Source organism: Capricornis sumatraensis, chromosome 6 (assembly GCF_032405125.1).
Source record: "Capricornis sumatraensis isolate serow.1 chromosome 6, serow.2, whole genome shotgun sequence".
NCBI lineage: Eukaryota > Metazoa > Chordata > Mammalia > Artiodactyla > Bovidae > Capricornis > Capricornis sumatraensis.
This window is the reverse complement of record NC_091074.1, coordinates 25,708,162-25,730,427: the sequence shown is the minus strand read 5'-3', so window position 1 is coordinate 25,730,427 and position 22,266 is coordinate 25,708,162.

Here is a 22,266-nt window from a genome sequence, read left to right as displayed (position 1 = left end):
GTAGAACTATGGGCCATAACCTGAAGACACTGGAAGACACTGGCATCCAGCCATCCTTAGTGATAATGAGTCAGAAGAGAATACTGAGCACGAGGAGAGTTCTCGTCATCCCCACCTGCTCCAGCAAGTGAACCCAATGTGATCCACACCAGGCAGGAACGCTGACCTCGGGGCGCAAGTAAAGCTGAGAGCCTGTCCCTCCTAAATGCTGGCAGGAGATCTGAGCAAGGCCACGTGATGAAATCCAGTGCTTAGGGGACTGACTGGAATAGAGGGAAGTGGCTCGATAATCTGGACTGACAAGGGATGTCCAGGAGGAGGAAACTGGAAACCTGATCTATTAGGTCTGTTAGCTGATTTAAAAAGGAAAATAAATTCGGTAAGGCTCTAAGCAAGACTGTCTTGGATTTGCTAACGGATATGTGTAGAATCCTTATATAATGAGCTGCTTTAAATAAACAAACAGCATTCTGGCTTTACAAAACCTTCTGGATACTGGAGAGGTTATTAAAATAAGAGAGGTGGTGATTTAGCCCCACCATTGCCGCCCAGACACCCCTCCCATATTTGAATGCCTTCTTGCTCCTACTTACTGGAAAGATGGTCCTTCAAGAGAATGCAGGTTTTTTTCTTGTTTCAGTTTGTGGTGTTTTTCATTGTATCAGATAGAACTACACCTTAAAAAGCACTGATTTGTTTGTTATATTCTTCTTTTTTTTAATCTTTAACATCTTTACATTGTAAACCTGACTTCATACAAGTCACTACAGCAACCATCAAATTGTCACAAAGCTGATAACATTCAATACCAAGGATCAAGGACACATGGATATATACTTATCTTCAATGAGAAATGATTTTTTAAAATCCTTCGCCATCCATTTTTAATTCCAATATGATGATAGCATATTTGTTTTTTAAAAACATGTACCCAGAAACACTGTAGGAAGCAAATGGGCTGAGAATTCTCCATGTGTCCTATGATCCCCAGGAGAGAGTTGCTAAGACTATATATGATTCCAAAGGGGAAGAGAGCTTCATTTTTAATAAGTACAGAAGATTTGGATTTAATGTAAACAGCACACAAAATCCACACTGTGAACTCACCAGCTTTGTTCTGCTGCCACATCCTTAGTCTGTCCCATGAAGGATTAGGCTTTAAGTCTGATTTTCTGAAGAATGAAACAAAAATGGAACCCAGAAGCTCTGCAGGAACATAGTGTTAGGAAAGACCCCCCACTCACACAAATCCTGTCTTATTATAAGACATAGTAAATAAATGTGGAAACGGGGCGGCGGGGAGAAAAAAAGATGAATCTGCAAGATTTACCCGGAGCTCATGCCATCACCTTCTATACTAAAGGTAGAACCTCTGTCAGAGTTTCCTAGGAATTAGCCAAGGGCGTAAGATGATGCTTGGCTGTTTCCTCAGGCTGTTGAAGCGCGATTTGCTCTACTGAAGAGCTTGAAGAATTCTCCTGCCACGTCATTTAAAATGTCTCTACCATCACAAACTCAAAGCTCAGTCTTGTCATCTTGAAACCATCCAGCCCAATGCTATCCTTTATAACCTGTATTCCACAAGACCCTGAACCAAATTAAGATTATATACATTTCATGTAATTAACATTCACCACAAACACCAAGCCAATTTCCCAATTCTTCTGTTATAATGTGGCTCTACCTGATGATTTTAAGGTTGTCACAAAAAGTATTTGTTCCTCAGGCCATCTTCTGTAAAGCAATATCTGAGCAACATACATGGAATTTTTTTTAAACACAAGGTCTGGTTAGGATTTCAAAAAGGACTGTATCTCCAAAGTAGTAATAAATGACAATAAAGAAAATCATTTTAATAGGACAAATTAGAGCGCTATTAAACTAAACACACAAAAGTCAAACTGTAAAATAGTATATGTATTATAAAAATGTTCTCAGTTCTTCCTTCCTTTTATTTTTTTCCCTGAGGACATGCTTTTTATAACTTAGTCATGTGTGACCATGTCACCTAAACTTAAATCTGAAGTTTTCCTTCCTTTGTAGGTATCACAACTACATTCAAAATACAACATCAAACTTTCTAAGATCAATGTTTTTCAAAGGACCAAGAGCCCACTACTCAGCCCAAGTACCCACCACCCTTGAAAAAACAAGTTAATGAACTGAGGTTGGGTTAGTTTAGGAAATGATGCCTGAAAAAACAAACGTGCCATTTCCTGTTCCCCACTGTCTTAATAATTTGCTTGCAAGAAAAGAAACTAAAACAAACCAAAAACTTTTAGTGGGCTTACATAAGCAAACCACTACATGACAAATTCTGACTCAATGATACTTTTGTAAATTCAGACTAAAATTCAGAAAAATAGTGTGCATTCAGACAGTTTTAATTAAATTTAAAAATAAAGACCGAGTTGGACTTTTATGGAAGGTCAGAGACAAACATCCCAAGTCTATTTATCTAAAGATATATTTGAAAAGTATTGAAACTAAAAGAATCAAAATAAATTCAGTCAGCATTTCTCAGGAAAAAATGGTACGCATCACAGAAGTGATAACCCTCATCTCTTAGGATCACTGAGAATGCTCTCTTCTTCCAAGTAAATTCCACTTTACCAAACCCTAGAAGGGTCTTATACAACAACAGCAAACTGTCCTAAAGTGATTTTTTTTCCCTGAGACAGCTACTTTAGAAAGATGCTATAACACGGATGGTCAGAAAGGGAAATGGTTAAGTATAGATGAGGAAGCATAAAATTTCCCTTCTTAGAGTCAAGGTCAAGATATCTGAATAACTTACAATAATCAACATATGTTACATACCTGAGCATCCCGTTGCTTTGTGAAATAATTTTTAAAAGGGAAGATAAATGTGCTTAGAATTTTGCACAAGAAATTTAGAGTGAGCAAAAGCCAAAAATAATTTCTGCATGTTATGCATTTTGTCCTGCATGCTAGGTATCTTCTGCTTGCCTCCCCAGGTTATCATTCACCCTTTTTCAACCTGCTTAGTGACCTGGGAGGCTAATCCACATAGACTGCCTCAGTGAGCTCCCTTCATCTCTGGTTTCCAGCTGAAGGAGGTCAATGGAAGTTAAGGTCAGGTGATCAGGGGCAGAAGGAGAGTGGAGGCTGGAAGCTGGCAGGGAAGGACATGAAATATCAATACTAACATGAATAGGGACCAAATTAAAAAGATGGAATGAGCTGAGAAAGATGGAAACATCAAATCAGGAGATTTAAATACGACACAGAGAGCCTAAAGGAAGCAATAAAGTAAAGGATGAGAAACCCAGGAGGTGGGCTTAGCTTCCTCAGCAAACAGAAGAACTGCTTAGCCTGTGTTGCACCATGGGCGGGGCTGTGCATGGGGATTTGCAGGCCTGAATGCTAACTGATGAAGATACTCTCAAAAGGAGCTGGTTGAGGTGTCTTCATTTTCAAACGAAGCGTTTATCAGCCTCGGAGAGCTGCCTGAGATACAGCCCAACAAGCCTTGTTACAGGCCATAGTTGAAGTATTTCTCATTCCCTATTTTCAGGTACAAAGAGAGAGCCAGAATAAATGGTTCATGAGTCCACTGCAATGCCACACTTCAAGTACTTCATTTCAATTCAATCTGTTTAGAGAAGAGATGGAGTCAGCAGGTAATTATGTCCGGAAATATATAAATGGTTTAATATGACTGGAAATATAAATCTGCACTGTACTCCCTGATTTCTTCCAGCCACCCCAAACCATTCTCATTATTCAAAAGCACTCACCAAATCCTGCTTCATGAAGGAAACCATCTAGTGCCAAAGACTATTACATATTCCCAACATACTCCCCCAAACTTGAATGATAAGCAATTGTGTTCCCCCGGATGTGCATATGAAGCCTAGCAAAGAAGAACATAAAATAACAGGAAGAACAGGAAGAAAACAAACCCAAAGCTAAAATTATCAGTGGAACTGATTAGCATATGTATAAGAGACACTTGTACAGATGTGAGATGCTTTCTTTAGAATGTAAGTTCTCAGAGCTGTGATTCTTAATCAGTTTTGGAGTTGTGACATCTTATCATCATTTATTTGCCTTTTATGATCATCACTAACCTCCTCCCAAAGTATATTTTTAAATGAGAGTGAATAATTTTTATTCTCAAGCATTTGCTTTTATTTTTACTCTCCTTGAGAATCACCCTAGAGGCTCATGCTGGCCCATACAGTTAGCAGGGGGTAAGAATTTAGTGGGTTCTGCCCTTTGCCTTTTTCCTTTTTTGATTGTGGGTACTGTAAAATAGCCACTGCCACAGCAATGAGTGTGAACAGAAGGAAGAAAGCTGAAATGCGAGCTATTTCTACAAGAAATCTTCAAAGTCCAGAAAGGATCAAAATCTGGATGGGACATTTTGAAATGGACCCAAAAGAGGAGAGGATGAACACTGACATGCCTTCTCCACATACACTTCTATAGCATTCTCTTTAGGCAAATGTTGTGAATCCTGAAAATCAGTCTCCATGGAGGTTACTTCAGTAATTCACTTCATTGCAGACTCAATCATGCTAAACTGTTTTCATGGACCTTAATGATTATTTGTGACAACCGAGGATAAGATGGTTGGATGGCATCACCAACTCGATGGACATGAGTTTGAGCAAGCTCCGGAGTTGGTGATGGACAGGGAAGCCTGGCACGCTGCAGTCCATGTGGTCAAAAAGAATTGGACACGACTGAGAGACTGAATTAACTAATTGATTATTTGAGTGAATGTGGCCCAATACAGAACTTTTGGTTTTGCAAGTTACTTAAAGTATGGTTTAATTTTTCCTGTAAGATGTTATTAGAAGCTCTCTGTATGGACTGAAATGTAGGACATAATGCTGACTAGTTCACCTTTTTTGGGCATGGCAGGTCATCCTAAACATGTTCCTTAGAATCTGAGTTGGAAGAGCCCTTTACTGTTGTGCGCAGAAATATAATGTGAGACTACATACTATACCCTGTTCTTTCTAATGACTTTCAAATGCTCATTAATCTTCATGACCCTTTTGCCAGGTGTGGAGCTAGCAGATGTTAATTGCACTTACCAAACAAAGGTGCTGAGAGAAGAAATGTTGAGTCCTAGATTCTAAAACAAGCCAAAATACTTGTAGCCTGAAGGTTTCTATCTGCTCTCAACAGTGATTCTTTCTCTCAGTAGTAGGCTGATGGGTCTCCAAAGGAGCCTGGCAAAACTTCATCAGGGAATAAAGTCCCTGTGGGATGGTGTCAGCACACAACAGTGATGAAAGCCGACTGTAAGATCTACCTTAGAGCTAAAGCAGGGACACAAGATGGTTGTCAATATCATAACTCAAAGACTGAAAAACACTTGCCTGTGTGTTACCAAAACAAAGGATCTGTTAGACCCATTTAGGGCGAGAAAAGGCCTTTTGAATCGCCTAGTTGTTTGCACAACCAAGGGTGCCTCTGGTGGCTCAGACAGTAAAAAATCTGCCCACAATTCAGGAGACCTGGCTTTGATCCCTGGGCAGGGAACATCCCCTGAAATAGGAAATGGCCACACACTGCAGTATTCTTGCCTAGAGGATTTCAAGGGCAGAGGAGCCTGGCGGGCTATAGGACATGGGGTCACAAAGAGTTGGACACAACTGAGAGACTAACACTTTCACTTTTCTTCACGTGCACAACCAGGTCAGCTTGTTAGCTTTGTAATTCCAGAGAGACAAGCATTAGTTTTACTTTTTATCTGCAAAGTGATAATACGCAACCAACACTTCTGCTCCTCCCTTCAGGAAAAAAAAAAATCTTGAAATTCCTTAAAAATAAACTTTGCATTTTAGTCAGAGCAAAATGCAAAGACAGATAAATCATTATAATATCATTGAGGAGCAAGTGCTTAAATTCCATTTAAAGGAAATGTCATCACTGCCTATCACGTTTCCTGTTGAAGGCTACATCAGTGTCATCAGAATGATGCCACCAAAGAAAGAGCACACAGAAGGGTGGGCCAAAAAAGACAGGGAAGGAAGCTCAAAGCAGATATAATGAAAAAGGGAATAACCTTACAGCTAAATAGTTTACTTTTCAAAGGCAGTACAAGGGCAAAACGCTTTGTGCAAAGAGAAAATTAGTTTCCAAAGTGTATGCATTCTACAAAGAGCCAAGTTAATTATTCAAAGCAGAGGCCCATGAATTCCCACAATTTAGTCATTCTATTCTGACACATTCAGGCCCAGCGAGCTGCTTCTTATCACTAAGACTTTGATAATTGGCTTAGACATATCAAATAAACTTTCTGGAGAATTCAGTCGTAAGCAGGTATGACATCCTAATAGGGGTTTTATTAGGCCTTTCTCTGCACAGTAATGTATTAGCAATCACTGTGACATTTTCTGCTCTGGGGGGTTTGGGCCTTGCTCATTTTTTACACTTGCTAGAAAATAAATTTATTCACGGTAGAGATCTAATCCAATACACTACTCTGTTTACCCTGGTGTCTAAAGGAACAGGCCTCTCAGAATTAATGAAAAGTGACATATACATCATAGAAGAAAATGCACCGTCTTCAGCCAGGCATAACTGAATAGCAAGAATCCCTTCTGATTCCACAAACTTGGGAATTTAGTCAGTAGAGCTTCGCTGTCCCCTTCCCTGATCATACCTTTGCCTCTCATTCCACCTAGGGGGAGAAAAATCATAACCAGTAGCATGTGAAAATTAAATCTCTCTCTTTAGCAACAACTGTAGTTTAAAAAACAATCTTCCCTGAGAAGACGTCTATTGGATACTATCTAATGCACTGCAACTTCTTCTTTTGCATTTAATACTCCTGTTAACAACAACAAAAAAGAATTTTCTGAAGTCTTACTGCTATATATTTATATATGCAGGAAATATGGGAGTGGAGTTATCATTTGGGTGAAGCTCACTGTGGATGAAAATGGGGCATCAGTTCAGTTCAGTTCAGTCGCTCAGTCCTGTCCGACTCTTTGCGATCCCATGAATCGCAGCACGCCAGGCCTCCCTGTCCATCACCAACTCCGGAGTTCACTCAGACTCACGTCCATCGAGTCAGTGATGCCATCCAGCCATCTCATCCTCTGTCATCCCCTTCTCCTCCTGCCCCCAATCCCTCCCAGCATCAGGATCTTTTCCAATGAGTCAGCTCTTCGCATGAGGTGGCCAAAGTACTGAAGTTTCAGCTTTAGCATCACTCCTTCCAAAGAAATCCCAGGGTTGATCTCCTTCAGAATGGACTGGATGGATCTCCTTGCAGTCCAAGGGACTCTCAAGAGTCTTCTCCAACACCACAGTTCAAAAGTATCAATTCTTCTGTGCTCAGCTTTCTTCACAGTCCAACTCTCACATCCATCCATGACTACTGGTAAAACCATAGCCTTGACTAGACAGACCTTTGTTGGCAAAGTAATGTCTCTGCTCTTGAATATGCTATCTAGGTTGGTCATAACTTTCCTTCCAATGAGTAAGCGTCTTTTAATTACATGGCTGCAGTCACCATCTGCAGTGATTTTGGAGCCCCCCAAAATTAAGTCTGACACTGTTTCCACTGTTTCCCCATCTATTTCCCATGAAGTGATGGGACCAGATGCCATGATCTTCGTTTTCTGAATGTTGAGCTTTAAGCCAACTTGTTCACTCTCCACTTTCACTTTCATCAAGAGGCTTTTTAGTTCCTCTTCACTTCCTGCCATAAGGGTGGTGTCATCTGCATATCTGAGGTTATTGAGATTTCTCCCTACCAGCAAAGATGAACAGGGCAGAATGGATGAAAACATCAAGTATCTTTCTACCCTCTTTCATTCTCTTCCTTTCTGTAAGAACACCACTAATGAAAGGCACATAAAGCCCCGTCAAGTATTAGTAACTTGGTCAGAGAGAAGAATATGGTAAGATAATACTGAGGTACTTCTATCAATCACACAAAAAGGAGCAACAGCAGAAGCCATCGTTGTGAGATCCCTACAGTTCCATGCTGGATATTTTACCATCAACTCCCCACTTTCCACTTCAATGAAGACAAAGGTAATTGGACCAATATTCAGGAAATCTAAGTGATCATTGGCTTTCCTTCCCCCTTCCTTATCTAAACTCTTTTTGGCCTGATATAGGTTCTAATTCAGAATCACTGGCAAGGTCTAGTATCCCCTCAAAAACATCTCCTCTATCTGCAGGCTGATGCCTGAAATTTCCTCATTAAACCTTTAATATCATGCTTTGTTCAACTGAAGTATTTCTCTGAAGTTTGTTAAAGTTTGATTAGTTATTTATGTCTTTATGCAGACTACCCAGGATACTTCCTATCCCAAGATCCTGACTCAGTAGGCTTAGAGTAGGACCAAAGAAGTTATACTTCACATGAACTTTCTAGATGATTCTGATGTACAATAAAGGTTGAGAAGCACTGCCTTGGTGTGAATGAGTTATAAAGCTCTTGTTGAGAATAGGCATTGAGGAAAGAAAGTGAATGGAATTTAACTGATGATTTGTTAAACATCAGGAATCATGCCAGGTAATAAATACATGCTATTTCATTTCATTTTTACCTCCTCTATGAAAAGACTTTTATTAATCCCATTTTACAAGTGAGAAAACAAGCTCAGAAAAATTTAATAATCAGCCAATGATTACATGGCTAAGAAGACTAGCATTAGAATCCATACATCTAATAATAGGACCAATGGTAATATAATATTCATGGTCTTTCAGAGATGAAAGAAATGATGATGATACCATCTTGCAGAACATATACTCTGAGTCTGGCAGTTTATTAGACATTTTCCATATATGGCCTTACTAAATTCTTGCAACTATACTTTGAGATAATCAATATTAATTTAATATTTTATATGAAGAGACTAAATCTTACAGAGGTAATATAACTCATCCAATTATACATACTTGTACTGTGTAAGCAGAGAAGCTAAGCTTCAAATCCAGATTCCATACTCATTCCCACAGACACCACTGTGAGAGTCCTTAGTAACTGAGGGATGAAAATGGTATTTGTGGTAGGCAGAATAATTTCCCTCAAAGATGTCTATGTACCTCATCTTTAGTACCTGTAAATATGTTAGATTTCATGGCAAAGGAAAATTGGGATTGCAGGTGAAATACGACCCTGCAGTCCTACTCCTGGGCATATTTATCTGGAGAAAAACATGGCCTGAAAGGATACATGCACCCTAATGTTCAGTGCAGCACTATTTACAATAGCAAAGACAAGGAAGCAGCTTAAGTTTCCATCAACAGAGGAATGGATAAAGAAGATGTGGTCCACCTGTACAATGGAATATTACTCAGCCATCAAAAAGAATGAAACCATGCCCTCTGCAGCAACGTGGATGGACCTAGAGATCGTCATATCGAGTGAAGTAAATCAGAGAAGTAGAGACATCATATGACATCCCTTATATGTGGAATCTAGAAAGATATGATACAAATGAACTTATTTATAAAACAGAAACAGAGAATGAACTTATGGTTTTTCAGGGAGAAGAATGGGGGGAAGGGATAGTTAGGGAATTTGGGATGGACAGGTACACACTGCTATATTTAAATGGATAACTAACAAGGACCTTTTGTATAGGACAGGGAACTCTGCTTAATGTTATGTGGCAGCCTGAATGGGAGGGGAGTTTGGGGGAGAATGAATACATGCTTATGAATGGCTGAGTCCCTTTAATGTCCACCTGAAACTATCACAACATTGTTAATTGGCTATAATCCAATACAAAATTTTTTTAAAAAAATTTTTTTTAAAGATTGCAGGTGGAATTAAGGTGGCTAATCAATTGACTTTGAGACAGAAGATTGTCCTGGATCATCTGTGTGGGCCCAATACATCACAGAGTTCTTTAATAGGAAAGGGAAGCAGAAGAGAGAAAACCAGAGAGATGACGGCAGCGTGAGAAGAACTCTGCCTGATGAGGTTGGCTTTGAAGATGGCCTGGAACCAAGGATTACAGTCTACAGAAGCAGGAAAAGACAAGGAAATCCACTCTCCTCCAGAGCCTTCAGAAGGAATGCAGCCCTGCCCCAACGTTGATTTTAGTCTGGTGAGACTCATTTCAGATTTCTGACTTGCAGAACTATAAGATAATATGTTCGTGATATTTTAAGCCACGAAGTTTGTGATAATTTATCATGTTAGCAATAGAAAACTAATACAGAATATCTCCTACTTAGAAAGAGAATGGAGGCTTGCTCCACAAGTGTGATAAAGAGTTTGCCCTGCCAAATTTAATTGAGGGACAGATACACATATCATGGTTGACCATGATTTGTGGCAGACACCCTCAGTTACCCACTGAATAGCCATTCCTTTCCTTCTTGCTTTACAGAACCTCAGTTCAGGTTGGATCTCAGGTGCTTCAGGAGAGATGGCCACTCCTAAGGTTCAGTAGATGCCTTGATTCAGTTCAGTTCAGTCGCTCAGTCGTGTCCGACTCTGCGACCCCATGAATCGCAGCACGCCAGGCCTCCCTGTCCGTCACCATCTCCTGGAGTTCACTCAGACTCACGTCCATCAAGTCAGTGATGCCATCCAGCCATCTCATCCTTGGTCGTTCCGTTCTCCTCCTGCCCCCAATCCCTCCCAGCATCAGAGTCTTTTCCAATGAGTCAACTCTTCGCATGAGGTGGCCAAAGTACTGGAGCTTCAGCTTTAGCATCACTCCTTCCAAAGAAATCCCAGGGCTGATCTCCTTCAGAATGGACTGGTTGGATCTCCTTGCAGTCCAAGGGACTCTCAAGAGTCTTCTCCAACACCACAGTTCAAACACATCAATTCTTTGGCACTCAGCCATCTTCACAGTCCAACTCTCACATCCATACATGACCACAGGAAAAACCATAGCCTTGACTAGATGGACCTTAGTCACCAAAGTAATGTCTCTGCTTTTGAATATACTATCTGGGTTGGTCATAACTTTTCTTCCAAGGAATAAGTGTCTTTTAATTTCCTGGCTGCAGTCACCATCTGCAATAATTTTGGAGCCCAAAAAAATAAAGTCTGACACTGTTTACACTGTTTCCCCATCTATTTCCCATGAAGTGATGGGACTGGATGCCATGATCTTCGTTTTCTGAATGTTGAGCTTTAAGTCAATGCAGTACTTGGATGCAGTCTCAAAAACAACAGAATGATCTCTGTTCGTCTCCAAGGCAAACTATTCAATATCACAGTTATCCAAGTTTATGCCCCAATCAGTAACACTGAAGAAACTGAAGTTGAACACTTTTATGAAGACCTACAAGACCTTTTAGAACTAACACCCAAAAAAAGATGTCCTTTTCATTATAGGGGACTGGAATGCAAAAGTAGGAAGTCAAGAAACACCTGGAGTAACAGGCAAATTTGGCCTTGGAATGCGGAATGAAGCAGGGCAAAGACTAACAGAGTTTTGCCAAGAAAATGTACTGGTCATAGCAAACATCCTCTTCCAACAACACAAGAGAAGACTCTACACATGGACATCACCAAATGGTCAACACCGAAATCAGATTGATTCTATTCTTTGCAGCCAAAGATGGAGAAACTCTATACAGTCAACAAAAACAAGACCAGGAGCTGACTGTGGCTCAGATCATGAACTCCTTATTACCAAATTCAGACTCAAATTAAAGAAAATAGGGGAAACCGCTAGACCATTCAGGTATGACCTAAATCAAATCCCTTATGATTATACAGTGGAAGTGAGAAATAGATTTAAGGGCCTAGATCTGATAGATAGAGTGCCTGATGAACTATGGAATGAGATTCGTGATGTTGTACAGGAGACAGGGATCAAGACCATCCCCATGGAAAAGAAATGCAAAAAAGCAAAATGGCTGTCTGGGGAGGCCTTACAAATAGCTGTGAAAAGAAGAGAGGAGAAAAGCAAAGATATAAGCATCTGAATGCAGAGTTCCAAAGAATAGCAAGAAGAGATAAGAAAGCCTTCTTCAGCAATCAATGCAAAGAAACAGAGGAAAACAACAGAATAGGAAAGACTAGAGATCTCTTCAAGAAAATTAGAGATACCAAGGGAACATTTCATGCAAAGATGGGCTCGATAAAGGACAGAAATGGTATGGACCTAACAGAAGCAAAAGATATTAAGAAGAGGTGGCAAGAATACACAGAAGAACTGTACAAAAAAGAGCTTCACCACCCATTAATCATGATGATGTGATCACTCATCTAGAGCCAGACATCCTGGAATGTGAAGTCAAGTGGGCCTTAGAAAGCATCACTACAAACAAAGCCAGTGGAGGTGATGGAATTCCAGTTGAGCTGTTTCAAATCCTGAAAGATGATGCTGTGAAAGTGCTGCACTCAATATGCCAGCAAATTTGGAAAACTCAGCTGTGGCCACAGGACTGGAAAAGGTCAGTTTTCATTCCAATCCCAAAGAAAGGCAATGCCAAAGAATGCTCAAACTACCGCACAATTGCACTCATCTCACATGCTAATAAAGTAATGCTCAAAATTCTCCAAGCCAGGCTTCAGCAATATGTGAAACATGAACTCCCTGATATTCAAGCTGGTTTTAGAAAAGGCAGAGGAACCAGAGATCAAATTGCCAACAACCGCTGGATCATGGAAAAAGCAAGAGAGTTCCAGAAAAACATCTATTTCTGCTTTATTGACTATGCCAAAGCCTTTGACTGTGTGGATCACAATAAACTGTGGAAAATTCTGAAAGAGATAGGAATACCAGGCCACCTAACCTGCCTCTTGAGAAATCTGTATGCAAGTCATGAAGCAACAGTTAGAACTGGACATGGAACAACAGACTGGTTCCAAACAGGAAAAGGAGTACATCAAGGCTGTATATTGTCACCTTGCTTATTGTCACTTATTCGTAGAATACATCATGAGAAGCACTGAACTGGAAGAAACACAGGCTGGAATCAAGATTGCCGGGAGAAATATCAATTACCTCAGATATGCAGATGACACCACCCTTATGGCAGAAAGTGAAGCGGAGCTAAAAAGCCTCTTGATGAAAGAGGAGAGTGAAAAAGTTGGCTTAAAGCTCAACATTCAGATGCCTTGATCAATCTTAGTCAATTGTGTTAGTTCTAATCCTCTTAGAGTAAGTAATTTAGAAGAACTATAATATAATCCCGGACCTGAGGAAGGAGGTCTGAAGAGGAACTTTTGAGAAAGTTTTCCTATTATTCAAAATGTCCATGAGAAAAGATTCCTTTCTCTTTCTGGCCTTTGGATACTGTTCTGTGCTTGAAGCTGCTGTAGAAAGCTGGTACAAATTAGCAGAAAAGGTTGAAAACGGAAGTCAACATATTGTGAGTGAAAGAGGAGAAAAATGGAAAGAATCTGATCTTTGATTATATCTTTGAGTCAGTGCATTAGCCAACCCTGGAGTCTGCCTAATTCTAAACTCTTTTTGTGAGATAATAAATGGTTGATTATTTAAGTCAGTTGAGTTTAATTCTCTATTACTTACAAAAAGAAACATCACAAAAGGCACAATGGGAAGTATAGTCGTCATCAGTCTTGGTGCAGCTGTTATGGTGTGTGGCTTGGTCCCCTTCCCTGACCTGGCTAACGGTGACACCAAGCTAGTCCCAGTGGACAGGAGCATTACAGCTGATTTCCTCAGAAGATGGTGCATCTTTTGATGATGTTAGGACTATTTAACTCTTGGGTTAAAGCTTCTTCTCTAAGATTTCACACCCTGGAGGATGTGGATTCACTTAGTAATTGTGGAAGTAAAACTGCATTGTAGTTGATATCTGCTACAGGTAAGACAGCCAAGGCACCAAGAACAGTCAGCTCTCACCCACCTTTCTACTGGGTGCTGAGGTTACATGTGCTCAAGCATTAATGGCAATGAAACACAGTCATCTCTCTTCATCCATTGGTCTTGGGCACTAACCTCCAATATGAAATCCCCTAATAAAATTCCACAGGAGTCCTTTGGCTTGGGCACAGGGGCAGAAAAGGAATTTCAAAAGTTGAACCCCACTTCCAACCTTCTCACTTGGGAATAAAAAAAAAAAAGAGCTCAGTGTTCCCAGGTACAACAAGGGGGAGAAAAGAGGTGAATACTGGGTAGCCTGGCCTTCTGCCAGCAAGAGGCAGCCTTGCCATCTTGCCACACAGGAGATGAGAACAGGAGAGAGTCACACCCATGGGGATAATATTTTAATGCAGAGAGACCCACAGGCCTAATCAGTGTCGTGAAGCCTGAACAATAAGGGTAGTGACTCCTCTTCCAAAGGAAGGGACAAGCAATGCAGAGAGCAGAGAGAAGAGAATTTAAAAGCTCCTCATCAGAAGGCCTCAGTATCTAGTTTTTGATCATCTGAGGCTTTTGTATGATAAGGTGCTCAGCACTGTTGTTTTGTTGCTCAGCTGTGTTCAACTCTTTGTGACCCCATGGACGTCAGCATGCCAGGCTTTCCTGTCCTTCACAATTTCCCGGAGTTTGCTCAGGCTCATGTCCATTGAGTCGGTGATGGCACCCCACCATTTCATCCTGTCATCCCCCTTCACCTCCTCCCTTCAATCTTTCCCAGCATCAGGGTCTTTTCCGATCAGTCAGCTCTTCGCATCAGGTGGCCAATGTATTGGAGCGTCAGCCTCAGGTTCAGTCCCTCCAGTGAATATTCAGGACTGATTTCCTTTAGGATGGACTGGCTTGATTGATCTCCTTACTGTCCAAGGGACTCTCAGGAGTCTTCTCCAATACCACAGTTCAAAAGCATCAGTTTCCCGGTGCTCAGTCTTCTTTATGGTCCAACTCTTACATCCATGCATGACTACTGAAAAAACCATAGCTTTGACTATACAGACCTTTATTGGCCAAGTTAAGTCTCTGCTTTTCAATGTGCTGTCTAGGTTTGTCATAGCTTTTCTTCCAAGGAGAAAGTATCTTTTAATTTCATGGCTGCCGTCACCATCTGCAGTGATTTTGGAGCCCAGGAAAAAAAGTTTGTCACTGTTTCCATTGTTTCCCCACCTATTTTTCATGAAGTGATGGGATTGGATGCCATGGTCTTCATTTTTTGAATGTTGAGTTTTAAACCAGCTCAATATTGTACTACTCTTAAGACTTAATACAAGCTTCATTTATAACTGATTTTCACTTCACCTTGTTACTTGGGCCTTCTCTTATGAACTATTATATTTATAAGCATTTATTTCCCATGGTTCTGCTAAAAAGTGAAAAATCATAATCACAATCAAGTCCAGACAGCATGCAAAATAATAATGCAGTTTAAAAGCCTTACTAGAGCACTACCTCATTATACACAGATGGTATCTTTGTGGCGGTTAGCACTCTCATGGGAAGAAACAACAGGTCTTACTGATTTTTTTAGAAAACTTCACTTAGGGAGATTTGGTGAGAATTTTTTGTCCTCCACAAATTCTGGGGTCTCAGAGTTCACCAGTGTGCAGTGTGAGCTCTATCATAAACCACCAAAGAGGCCAAGAAGACTTTATGCTACAATAGATAACCAGGCTCCTTCCTCAGGTCTCATCAGCCATGTCTGATGCTTTTACCAACACCTGTGAAAACTGATTTTCCATTTCTACTTTGATTTTCATTACAGTCTTTCTGTAGGGGAATGACTATGATGAACAGTCACCACTTTGGCATGCAAGTTTGTCCTCAGTCTTTTTCTAACTTACCTTTGTAGAGTTAGATCATATTCCTGAAGACTCTGCTTTAGTTAAGTCTTTTTTTTCTCACCTCTAAGTTTTTCTCACCATATTCTTTGTAATGCCTAGCATATTACTGCTGATTTTTCTCGGTCCCTCTTTCAGCTGCCTGTCCACTGAACTAGGAGGTCTAAGAGAACCTCACCCACATATGGAAGTTGGTACTACTGTGGGCAGGGGGGTCTTGGGCTCCAGTGGCCCACCCTCCAGCAGGCTTCCTTATATGGTGGTCTCAGGAATGTGACCCATGACAATGAAAAGCAGAAACTAGCAGGCCTCTTAAGGCCTAGACTCTGGAAGTCACATGTTTTTACTCCCAGTGTACTCTACTAGTTAAAGAAATAAGCAACACCAACCCAGTTTCAACGTACAGAGAAACAGACTTCAAGATGAGTGGATCAGTAAAGCCATATAACAAAGTGGAATGTATACCAGGATGGGGGGAATTATGACCATTAAAAAATCCTTCACACAAGAGAGACAGCAGCTATCAGATTGTACTGATACAGAATCCACAGCATCTTGGCCAAAGGCTCCTTAGAATGCTTCCACCTAGAGACAGGATGGGATCCAGTGTCCAATGTAGATGTGTATATCAAGAAGCAAGCAGATCATTACAAAGCTGCCTTACCATCACTGAGCATGTTCTAGGGCGCTTTAAAAGGACAAAACCACATGACATACCACTCCTGATGGAAAGGCAGGGAGATGGTTATACAGAGAGCTCCACCATGCTGGCAGTAATTAAAGGCTGAGTTCCTGCCTCTGGTCCTCTGCTTTTTTACACCATCAAACTCAACTGTCAATATGCCAAGACTTGATTAGTATCCTGGAGTCTGGACCATGCTAATCAAACCCAGGCAAATCAGACCATGCTAATCAAAAGAATAGCTCTTGTGCAAGGAAGATTGCCATAATTTGCAAAGATAGAGACTATTAGAGAGTTTGGCTGCTTGAGTTCCTACTGTAAAGCAACACAAAGATCCAACATGGATTCAAAAAAATAACTTAGCAAGAATAGGATCCTTGTCAGGGAGACGTGTCAGAATGAAAAAATGACGGGCTGGGTTCAAAGTACCCTTGCCAACTAGCAGTTCTGGGACCTCTCTCTTTACAGAAGTATTACTCTCCCAGTTACTCTCAGTTTGCTTATCTGTAACATGAACGTAATTATGCTTACCTGGAAGAGTTGCTGCAAGAATTAGAAATCATAGTAGTGTACAATGAACATTAATTATTAAAAATAACTATAAAGTGCTGAACGCTGTTGTGAGACATCGTTAAATACACACTTCACTTCAGATGACACCAAGATCTAAGTGCTGGGTCCAGACACTGAACACACCCTGTCCCTTGGACTCCTAAGATACTGGTAGTACATGTAGTGAAATACAGGCCGATATTCAGAACATTGCATGAGTGCCACCTCCTGTCGAACCTTCCCGGACATCTCCTATGCTTCCATCCTCATATCACTATATATTTGTTTGTAAAGGGCTTAGAAGCAGAGGGATAAATGCACTAGAAGTAAAAATCTCATGATGTCCCATGACCTGGACAGAATGTGCTCACGAAGGTGTGAGAAACAGTTCAGCTCATCTCCCAAGATCAAGATGTCACTAATGAGGCTTTATTGTATAAAAACATAATGACAGTCTCAATAACAACCACATTGGAGGTACTTTGCCCATCTTAACACTGCGCTGTGCTCAGTCGCTTTAGCCACGTCCACCTCTTTGCGACCTATGGACTGTAGCCCGCCAGGCTCCTCTGTCCATGGGATTCTCCAGGTGAGAATCCTGGAGTGGGTTGCCATGCCCTCCTCCAGGGATCTTCCTGATCCAGGAATTGAACTCATATCTCCAGCATCTCCTGCATTGCAGGCAGTTTCTTTACCCACTGAGCCACCTAGGAAGCCCATTAGCACAGTAAGACCCCGTAAACCTTGTTCCCATTAGCTCATGGTATCAGAATGTGGAGAAGCAAACCCACAGATCTGTCTCCTGACTACCTTCATATGGCATGTAACTGCATCTTAACACTAACACATTGCAATTAATGTTGAGATTAATTTCCCACCATGATTCCCAAGGAGAATCGATGCTGAGTTGAATAAAATGACAGTATAAAGCTAGAGCAAGGTGGGAAATGCATAATTTTCTTAAAAATAGAAAAATAATAGTATTTCAACCATAGTTCCTTAATTTTTCCCCTTTTTTCCCAAAATAATTAATATATTATTCCTTCTTTTATTCTCTTTCAACAGTACCTCTCACTCATGATCTTGCTGAAATAACAGACCATGCCAATCATTTTGATGATCACTTTGGCTGTTATTCTTCCCACTCGTGAGCAGAAATAGTCTTTTTCAGTTTAGATTCATCCACTCAAATAAGACACCTTCAATAGGGAGAAGGCATCCATATTTCCACATCTCACTTTCAGGAAAACTTCCATAATACTCAAAACATTGATCAAAAATGAGCCCTAGTCTGAGACATACTAGGGACTAGGAAATTTCCCTGGGCAAAGGAGATTAGCCAAGATCAGGTAACCCCAAGATTCAGGTGAAACTCAGCAGCTAGCAATCCAGACCACAGAATCAAAAATGAAGGAATTTTCACTCTTCAACATTCCTAATAGTAGATACAGTTAATCTCTGAACAAATGAGGGTTAGGGGCACCGACCCTCCACAATCAAAAATCTGCCTATAATTTATAGTCTACCCTCCATATCTGGAACACCTCTGCATTTCTGTATTCAACCAACAAACTTCAGATTGTTTAGAACTATTGAAAGTCCATGTATAATTTATAGCCTGGCCCTCCATAACTGAGTTTCCTCTCTATCTAGGGATCTGTAGCACAGATCCATCCAATCTCGCATGGTCCAGTAATGCAGTATTCACTGTAGGAAAAAATCTACATACAAGTAGATCCATGCAGTTCGAGCCCAGGCTGTTCAAGGGTCCACTGAACTTGTCTACTTACAAGTACTTGTCTTACTTACTGTGTACTCGTTCAAGGGTCCACTGCACTACTTACTTTGCTCAGGCTGCCAGGACAAAGTACCACAGATTAGGTGACTCAATTATATGACTCAAATTATATTTCCTCACCTTTCTGGAAGCTGCAAGTCCAAGATCAGGGTACCACAAGTGTCAGGTTCTGGTGAGAGCTCCCTGGCTGGTGGGCAGACAATCATCTTCTTGCTGTGTCCTCACCTCATGCTGTGAAAAATATTTAAGTAAGTAATGGACAAGTAATTCAAGGCATGAACAAAGGTATGAAGGATAACAGAACAACAAACAAACAATTCTGTTAAAGAGGCATATAGGTTCTTTAAAGAATGTGAAAAGTAGGACTGGAAGGCTAAGCTGGCACTAGATGGAAAAGAATTTGAATATCAAGTTAAGCACTTTAATTTTATCCTACAAGTTATAGTTACATAAAGAAGGTTTTTGATCAGACAAGAACCATGGTTAATGCTGCTGCTGCTAAGTCACATCAGTCGTGTCCGACTCTGTGCGACCCCACAGATGGCAGCCCACCAGGCTCCCCCGTCCCTGGGATTCTCCAGGCAAGAACTCCAGAGTGGGTTGCCATACCCTTCTCCAATGCATGAAAGTGAAGCCGTTCAGTCGTGTCCAACTCTTAGAGACCCCATGGACTGCAGCCTACCAGGCTCCTCCATCCATGGGAGTCTCCAGGCAAGAGTACTGGAGTGGGTCACCATTTCCCGCTCTGTGGTTAATACTACACTTTAAGAAAGTATCATGGAGAATGACATTGCAAGGTAGTGATCAGAGGAAGGGAAATTGATTAGGACATCACTGCTGCTGCTGCTGCTGCTGCTAAGTCGCTTCAGTCGTGTCCAACTCTGTGTGACCCCATAGACGGCAGCCCACCAGGCTCCCCCATCCCTGGGATTCGCCAGGCAAGAACACTGGAGAGGGTTGCCATTTCCTTCTCCAAGGCATGAAAGTGAAAGTGAAGTCACTCAGTCCTGTCCTACTCTTCATAACCCCATGGACCACAGGCCACCAGGCTCCTCCATCCATGGGGTTTTCCAGGCAAGAGTACTGGAGTGGGGTGCTATTGCCTTCTTCACTGCAGGGGTCCAGTAAAGTTACTGAGTTCAGTCTTTACAAAGTTGTTACTATCTAAGATGAATAGGGCAGATTCTTTTTCTCTTTGGCAAATGAGGGAAAGGAGCCTCTAATGTCCCAAGTCTCTGCGGATTAAGGGACTAAATCATGATCTCGGGGCTGGTAAATTGCAGAGTAAGTAACTAACCTTCCAGATTTCTAGCTCCAAGTCAGATCTCATTATTTAAACAAACATTTTCTAAGTCAAGAATAAAATGGATAATTTCCATATGGTTTCCTTCCTCCTGGAGGGCAATCTTTATTCTTCTCCAAAAAACCCAGAAGTTTTTTTTTAAAATAAATCTACTTGGTTTTTCAAGTAGAAAAGCAAAGTTGAACTAAATTCTACATTGGTGAAAATCTATAGGAAGCATATCAAAATGGTTAAGAGCATGGGCAACCAGTAAGCAGCTGGGTCCAAATCCTGGCTCTGCCAAGTATCAGTGTGGCTCCCAAAGCCCCACTTTTCTTACCCATAAAATGTGAATGTATTAGAACATATCATGAAATAGCCATGAAAAGTGCCAGCTGCATAGCAAATATTCAGTAACCATAAACCATGGATACTTTTAAATACATCAAATAAGAAAAAATTTCAGTTGTTTAAGCTGAAAATTTGTTCAGCGAGTTCATGCTGGTCTCTAGAATCAAACATGGTCTTCCAGTTGGAAGAATAAGTCACCTATCGCCAGGCAGAGGGAAGGAGGTTTACTTTAAACAATGAAAATGGAAAATTTACTCTGCACATTTCTGTTTAATTTCAAACATACTATCAGAGAGGCAAAGAACATTCTATCTATCCAAAAAAAAAAGATCATCTGTTATACCTACTATAAGGTCAAGCTTGTAGTTTCAATCTTTCAATGGTATATGAGTATGAAAATTTACGAAGGTAAATTCTGTCGATTAAAATGAAATGATTTTGCTTGGCAGTGAAGTGCAGGAAGACAAATATCAAATCTCAGTAGCTACACTTCCAGCTGTTTTGCAAACAGAGATAAAAGATAATCCCTGGCTAAATAGCATCACTTTCCTGATAAAAATCAACTCTGAAGAGCACTGCATTGAATAGGGGAAGCCAGGTTTACTCTAAAAATATCCAATAATTGGGGCTGAATAATATCTATTAGAAGAACTTGTGCACAGTGTTGAAACTGACAAGAGTGTTGCTTTTTGGCACAGCATGGTACAAATATCAGTAATTAAGGAAAAACTTAAAGAGCATCTGCAATGAGAATGCTTAGTCTGGCAAATCTTTCTGCAAGTAAATTTACCAGGCTTCATTATTTGTATCCAACCAAAGACACATAAAACAATTTAAATGTCATGTGATATCACATCACTTCATAAAGCTTCAAGACTTCTAAGCTCTACCACCATTCATGGAATTACCAGTATCATTACTAACACTTTCCCCATTCCCCATCAACGTCCTCTCTTCCAATAGCAGCTCTATTAGAAATGAGGGAAACTCACTCCCTTCGCCTCTTCAACTTTCATGCATCTTCTCCCACCACAAGCATCTTCAGGTCTCCCACCACTGTTGCCAGCTCTGCCACCACCATCATCATCCCCATATCTATCTCCACAATTCCTTTACCAACACTATCCACCAACCATCACCGCCATCCCCTCATTGTTACTGGCTGTAGCACACCTGTCATCACACACAGCACTCGTAGTCATCACCATAGTTCTTCATGGACCTCTAGTTTATCAAATGTGACAGACCCATGTACTTTCCCTTTCCCCAAACTGCCAAACTGCGTGCCAATATAGCAAATTAGTCACATAGCAGTCAATCCATCTGTGTGCATATGATGAGCCCAAACTCAGCTTCTGCTGAACTGCTCACAATTCAGGGTAGACAATAGATGTGCAAACAAGCAGGCCATTTCTGTTTTTATTTTTTATCTAGCCACTTTACCACTGCCATTTCAATGGCATGGATTATTCTAACGTAGCCACCGCATAAACTCACCCATTCCTCATCCGATCCCACACCCTCACTTTACAACACATTCCTGACAGTGGAATTCAGCAAGAGTATGTTACCTGGGTATAGGATAAAATAAAATAGTTTACACATTCAATCTTAAAGGAAATCAACCATGAATATTCACTGGAAGGACTGATGTTGAGGCTGAAGCTCTAATACTTTGGCCACCTGATGCAAAGAACTGACTCACTGGAAAAGACCCTGATGCTGGGAAAGACTGAAGGCAGGAGGAAAAGGGGATGACAGAGGATGAGATGGCTGGATGGCATTACCAACTCTATGGACATGAGTTTCAGCAAACTATGGGAGATGATGAAAGACAGGGAAGCCTGGCATGCTGCTGTCCATGGGGTTACAAAGAGTTGGACATGACTAGGCAACTGAACCACAACAATAATTTTTAAAAAGCAGTAAGCTTACTGATAAAAGCATACTTCAAT